The sequence below is a fragment of the Pongo pygmaeus genome, chromosome 7, assembly GCF_028885625.2.
Source record: "Pongo pygmaeus isolate AG05252 chromosome 7, NHGRI_mPonPyg2-v2.0_pri, whole genome shotgun sequence".
Classification (NCBI taxonomy): Eukaryota; Metazoa; Chordata; class Mammalia; order Primates; family Hominidae; genus Pongo; species Pongo pygmaeus.
Genome location: NC_072380.2, coordinates 69116997 through 69124092, shown reverse-complemented (window position 1 = coordinate 69124092; position 7096 = coordinate 69116997).

Below are 7096 nucleotides of genomic sequence, written 5' to 3'. Positions count from 1 at the left end.
CTTCACTTAAGTAAAATTTAGGGGCAATTTTATATTTCTTTTGTATATATTTTCTTACATTGACCAGCTTTCTTAAAAAGTATGTAGTATTTTTATGATCATAAAGGAGCAACAGAAGATCTCTCACACATTCCTCATTCATAGAAGGTCTGTATTACATATTTGACATACTGAATTTCTTTACAAAATTAATATTGAAGAAAATGTTTCATGGCTTTAAAATAACAGCCTGAAAGCTACTCTTCTAGATTAGATTCTGGGCAACTAAAATTTTAGACACCTAAACAACAGCAAGCACTTACGGCTTGAGAACTTCAGTTTGAGAAAAATGGCTGAACAACTTTTTGTCTTCACCCTTGAAATCTGAATGATTGAACAATTTTAAATATTTTTTTTTTGGTAGAGATGGGGTCTCACCATGTTGCCCAGGCTAGTCTTGGATCCCAGGGCTCAAGAGATCCTCCCATTTCAGCCTCCCCAAGTGCTGAGATTACAGGCATGAGCTATGGTGCCTGGCCTTTTAAAATGACTTAATGGAGGCAATCTAATTCACTTCAGAGTTGGATTCTCAAGTAAGTGCATTTCAAATGCACTTTCTCACCTATGGAAAGCTCTTCACAGCTCATGACTATTTGGCTAACTTCTACATTTTATATCAGATGTCTTCTCCTCTGTAAACTCCAAGTTCACTGTTAGATTAGCTCATCTCAGCTTTTTTGCATGCATATAGCACGTCTCTCATTAAACTGTAAAACATTAGTGCCTGATCCCTCCAGCGGTCAGCTCTGCAGAAGCAGGGGCCCACACTACTTGAGGAATGCTGAAAAGTTTGCCAAAGTCTGTGACTTATCAGCATCATCTACATGGTGTGTTTTCATTAAAATAAATTACCTAATCAGTCAACAGTATCCAGTCACCTGGACACACAAGAGGAGAAGTAACCACTGCAAGGTACATAACACAGAAAGCAATGATTGGGAACCAGTTATTTCTCAAGTCAAGGCTATGATCTTAACATGTTACATGAATTTCAAAATTTAATAAACATTTTAAGTAGTCTTACAGAATTTAGGTAAATAGATTTCATACTAACTAGTCCAAAAAAGCATGACCTAAACACTTACACACACCCTTTCAAAATTCATTTTTTGTAAAACACTACTACTTAACTTCACCCTAATTTTTTTGAGATGGAGTCTCACTCTGTTGCCCAAGCTGAAGTGCAGTGGCACTATCTCGCCTCACCACAACCTCCGCCTCCCAGGTTCAAGTGATTCTCCTGCCTCAGCCTCCCAAGTACCTGGGACTACAGGCATGCACCACCATTCCTGAGTAATTTTTGTATTTTTAGTAGAGATGAGGTTTTACTATGTTGGCCAGGCTGGTCTCGAACTCTTGACCTCATGATCCACCCTCTTCAGCCTCTCAAAGTGCTGGGATTACAGGCGTAAGCTACCATACCTGTCCCACACTGATTTTTAAACATTGCTCCAGTACTTAATTAGAAACAACACTTTGTGTTTGTATAACACACAGTGGTTTCTCAGTCTCTGTCTCATACTGTCTCACTGATTTACACATCACTCTGTGAAGGAGGCCAGGAAGGTAGTATTATATGTGATGTACGTTTACCAAAAAAGTATAAAAACATCCATTCTCCTAAGTACAAGAATCTTTGAGTTTAGTTAACGTTTTAAATATTCACTTGATGAAAAAGTAGTAAAGGAGGAATAAAAGAATAAAAAAAAGAAACATTAAAAATAAAAAGGAAAATAGAAGTAAATCCAATCATATCATAGTAACATTAAATGTGAATGGATTAAACAATACAATCAAAAGGCAGAGATTGTCAGACTGATAAGAAAAATGTGATCCAACTATATATATTATTTATAAGAGACACACTATAGATTCAAAGATATACATGGATTGAATGTAAAAGGTGCAGATAGTAGCCAAGACAGCTAAAGTGGTGATATGGTTTGAATGTGTTCCCCAAAAGTTCATGTGTTGAAAACTTGGTCCCCCAACGTAGCAGTGTTGAGAGGTAGAACCTTTGGGAAGTGACTGGTAGAACATTTGGGAAGTGACTAGTAGAACCTTTGAGAGGGAGAACTTTTGGGAGGTAGAACCTTTGGGAGGCCAAGCCCTTATGAGTGGATTAATCCATTCCTGGCTGTCTCTTGTGAGGCCACCACCAAGTAATACCCAGCACTACCTTGAGACTCTGTAGAGTCCCCACCAGGGAAAAGATCCTCACCAGATAAGCCGTGTAACCTTGGACTTCCCAGCCTCCAGAGCTGTAAGAAATAAATTTATTTATAAATCACTTAGTCTCAGGTATTCAGTTATAGCAACAGAAAACAGAGTAAGTCAATATAGTCAATCTTATAAATATGTTTAAATATAAATATATAGCACATATATATTTATATTACCATAAAAATACATGATAAATATGTATCTATATATAAAGGCTAAGCTACTCTAGCCCTTAAAAAACCAACCTCCCCAAATCAAAAAGTGCCTCCTGGATTCGTTTTGCCATTAATTGCTCACAGTGAATCAAGAACTGGGCAAAATCAGTTTCAGTGCCTGTCACCAATATCACCTATGCATTTTGTACATAAAATCTAGGTTTGCTCTCAACAAATGCAAAAGAACTGAAATCATAACAAAAAGTCTCTTGAACCACATCACAATCTAATTAGAAATTAAGGCTAAGAAATTCACTCAAAACTGCATCATTACATGAAAACTGAATAAGCTGCTCTTGAGTGAACATAGGGTAAATAATGAAATTAAGGAAGAACTCAAGAAGTTCTTTAAAACTAATGAGAACAAAGATACAACCTACCAGAATCTCCAGGACACAGCTAAGGTAGTGTAAAGAGGGAAATTTATAGCCCACAAAGAGGGAAATGAAATGCCTACATCAAAAAGCTAGAAAGATCTGAAGTCAACAACTTAACATCACAACTAAAAGAGCTAGAGAACCAAGGGTGAACAAATCCTAATGCTAGCAGAAGACAAGAAACCAAAATCAGGGCTGAACTGAAGAAGATAATGACACAAAAAATCTTTCAAAAGATCAAAAAATCCAGGAGATACTTTCTTGAAAAAGTTAATAAAATAGACAGATTTGCTAGCTAGTCTAATAAAGAATAAAAGAGATAAGATTTGAATAAACACAATCAAAAACAAGGGGGATATTAACACTTACCCCAGAAAAATGCAAACAATGATCAGAGAATATTATGAACACCTCTTTGCATATGAACTAAAAAATCTAAAAGAAATGGATACATTCCTGGACGTATACACCCTTCCAAGGCTGAACAGGAAGAAATTAAATCCCTTAGTGGACCAAAAACAAGCTCTAAAATTGAGGTAGTAATAAATAGCCTACCAAGTAAAAAAAGCCCAGGAATAGATGAATTCACAGCTGAATTCTATCAGTTGTACAAAGAAGAGCTGATATCATACCTACTGAAAGTACTCCAAACAATTGAGGAGGAGAAAAATCCTCCTTAACTCATCATTCTGATACCAAAACCTGGCAGAGATACAACAAAAAAAGAAAACTTCGGCTAGTATCCTTGATGAATGTCAATGCAAAAATTCTCAACAAAATACTGGCAAACTGAATCTAGCAAAACATCAAAAAGCTTATCCACCAAAAGCAAGTAGGCTTTATCCCTGAGATGCAATAACAGTCAAGCTAAGAGCCAAATCAGGAATGAACTCACATTCGCAATTGCCACCAAAAGAATAAGATACCTAGGAATACAGCTAACTAGGGAGGTGAAAGGTATCTGCAAGGAAAACTACAAAGCACTGCTCAAAGAAATCAAAGATGACAAAAACAAATGGAAAAATATTCCATGCTCATGCATAGGAAGAATAAATATCATTAAAATGGCCATACTGCCAAAAGCAATTTATAGATTCAATGCTCTTACTATTAAACTACCATTGAGACTCTTCACTGAACTAGAAAAAATATTTTAAAATCAATATGGAACCAAAAAAGAGCCCAAATAGTCAAGCCAATCCTAACCAAAAAGAACAAAGCTGGAGGCATCATGCTGCCTGACTTCAAACTACACTACAGGGCTACAGTAACCAAAGCATAGTACTGGTACAAAAACAGAAACACAGGCCAATGGAACAAAACAGAGAACTAAGAAATAAGTACACATACCTACAACTGTCTGATCTTTGACAAACCTGACAAAAACAAGCAATGGGGAAAGGATTCCCTATTCAATAAATGGTGCTGGGATAACTGGCTGACCATATGCAGTAGATTGAAACTGGACCCCTTCCTTACATCATATACAAAAATTAACTCAAAATAGATTAAAGACTTATTGTAAAACCCCAAACTATAAAAACACTGGAATTCGAGACCTTCAGATTATGAAATTGCATGTATCTCTCATTGTCTTCTAAATAGATTTTAGCACAATGGAATTGATCAGTAAAAGGAATATACATTTTAAAAATGTAATGCTTACCTCCAAATTGTCCATTTGAAAGGCCATCAGCAACTTTAAGCAGCAGTATAATATCACTGCTTTTCATCCTCACAAAATTTGTGGACAGAAAACAATATTTTATACCTCTTTTAAATTCCTTCTCTTACCAGGAACACAAAATATTTTTTCCTATGAGCGTAGGTCACTTGCAGATCGCAAAGAACTACTTTGCTTAATGTTAAATTAGGGTCTTTTTTTTCAGGCTGATTTGAAATAATTCTCTGTAAAATGAAAATCCATATTTAATCTAATATGTATACACATATATGGTAAATATTTTATAAGCATGTTGCCTTATGTTTTGTTATTTTTTGTTATATATAGGATGATTTAATTTTATTTTGCTAGATCAACCTTCAGAAAGCTTGCTTGTGAGCTTAGGTTTTTGTCAACACAAAAATGCTTCTGTATAAATAAGGCATTTGTGTTTTCTTCTGATGTTTCTCTCATCTTACATATTTAAAATTTTCAATCTATATTGTATGAGGAACTTATTTTTGTGACATAAAAATCTAGCTAGTTTCCTCCAAAAAGCAGGCCTTTCATTTATGAAAATAATTCATCTTTTCCTACTAATATAAAGTATCACCATTATCAAGTTCTGAATTCTTACATATATTTGAGTGTTCCTGGATTTTCTACTCTCTTGTATTCATTTATCTATCTTTTCAGCTGTTAGCAAACTATTTGTGGAAATTAATAGCACATATGATATCTAGAAAGGTAAGACTTTTTTAACTGTTACAAAAATTTTCTTAATGTCATCACAATAGTGAAAGCATGTGTAATTCAAAAACGTTAAAAATTTTGATAGCTTTATTTGATTTATGTAAAATTGATAAAGAGCTCACATCTTGAGAAAAATGAGTCTTCTTATTCAAGAACATGAACCATCTTTCCACTTCAAAGTGTCCTTCTAAGGTCCCTCAGTAAAGAACATATTTATGTAGGCATTCATTAATATAAAATAAATATTGGGTTTTAGTCAAAGAATTTTTAGCCCAGAAGGTGATATATTATGGGAATTATTTCTTTCATTACGCTCCTTTCTATAATGTATCTAATATTATCTTTTAAAATGTGTACATTAAAAATAAAACACTGTGTATACTTAATTTTGTTATATCGCTTTAAAATTCTCTCTGAGGTGCTCTGTAAGAGGAACTGTGGGTGGAGAAACCAGCTAAAGATTTGGGTTTCTTTTGCTGCTCATAAAGATGGCCTGGGCCCTCCGCCTCCAAGGCGTCCACATCTCAGGAGCTGCGGAGTCTGCCAGGGAAGAAAGCCCAGCGCCCTGGGGACCAGGACGGCCCGCCCCACACACTTCATTCTTTCCACGCCTCCCCTCGCCCCCACTCCCCAAGCCCCCAGCTCTGAAGGGGGTGCTTCTCCCCACCTGCCCACCTCCTCCAGTAGACCCCAGCCCACAGCCCGCAGTTCCCGACACCTGTTCTTCTTGTAGGTTTCAGACTGGTCTTTTCTCTTGAGCAGGAGGCTCCGCTGCAGCTTCCACGCGTTTCCCTGGACGCAGCTTTGTGGATCTTCCAGATCCTCATCTGGGGTCTGGTACCAGATGAGGTCAGAGAATATGCGGTTATTCCAGGAGCTCAGGGGCACCTGGCCATTCTGGCTCTCCACAGCCAAGATCTTCTTCAAGGCCCGGCTATCGGCTTCAGACACGCCACAACTAGCCCTGGCCCTTCCCCCCGCCCAGCCCCCACCCTGACCAGCACCAGAAAGCAAGACGGTCTGGCCCAGACCTCAGACAGGGACCCTCCAACTTCTCTGAGAGGGACGTCTCCAACCTCTCGGAGAAGAAATATACGGAGCAGAGCCATTGGGCCCCAGCGCGCACTGGCACCTCAGAAGGTAACGGCCCCGCGCGTGGCCACAAACTGCCCGTGGCCAGAAACCGCCCTGAGTAGCGCTCTCATGGGCACAGCATGCAGGTGGCAGCTGCAGCTCAGGCGCCCACCACGAAACTGAGCTCAGGGTGCGGTCTGCCCCAGGCCCCAGGTGACTGCGCAGCCCCAGTCCACTGCTCCTGCTCGACCCGCGCCCAAAGTTGGGGGTCCCTGGAGCTGGGCACTCTGCAGCCACCAGGATGGGACTGGGCACTGGTTTCCACCTTCCTGCAGCTGCGGGTGCAACTGCGTGACTTAGGCGCCACCGCAGCGTCTGGCCCCGTGGACCGCGATAGCAGTCACGGAAACAGTCCGGGTTGCCCCGGTTGCTGACCCCAGCCATGTTCAGGTGTCAGCTGCAGCTGAACCCATGGCAGAGGCTGGCAGGAATGGACCCAGATGGCCTGAGGGTCGCCGAGTGCTCAGCTCCCCAACCTAGGGTCCGCTCTTTCTTGGCCCCCGCCCATATTGCTAGGTCGCGGGTGCTCGGCTTTGAACAGCCACAGGAATGGGGCTGAAGGCCAGTTCCAGCCCTACTGCAGCTGCGAGGCCGACTGTCTGAATTAGGCACCTAGAAGGTATCTGGCCCTGTGGTCCCTGCAGCTGGTGATGCCTGCAAGGTCAGGGGTTACCAGCATTGCGGCTGCCGGC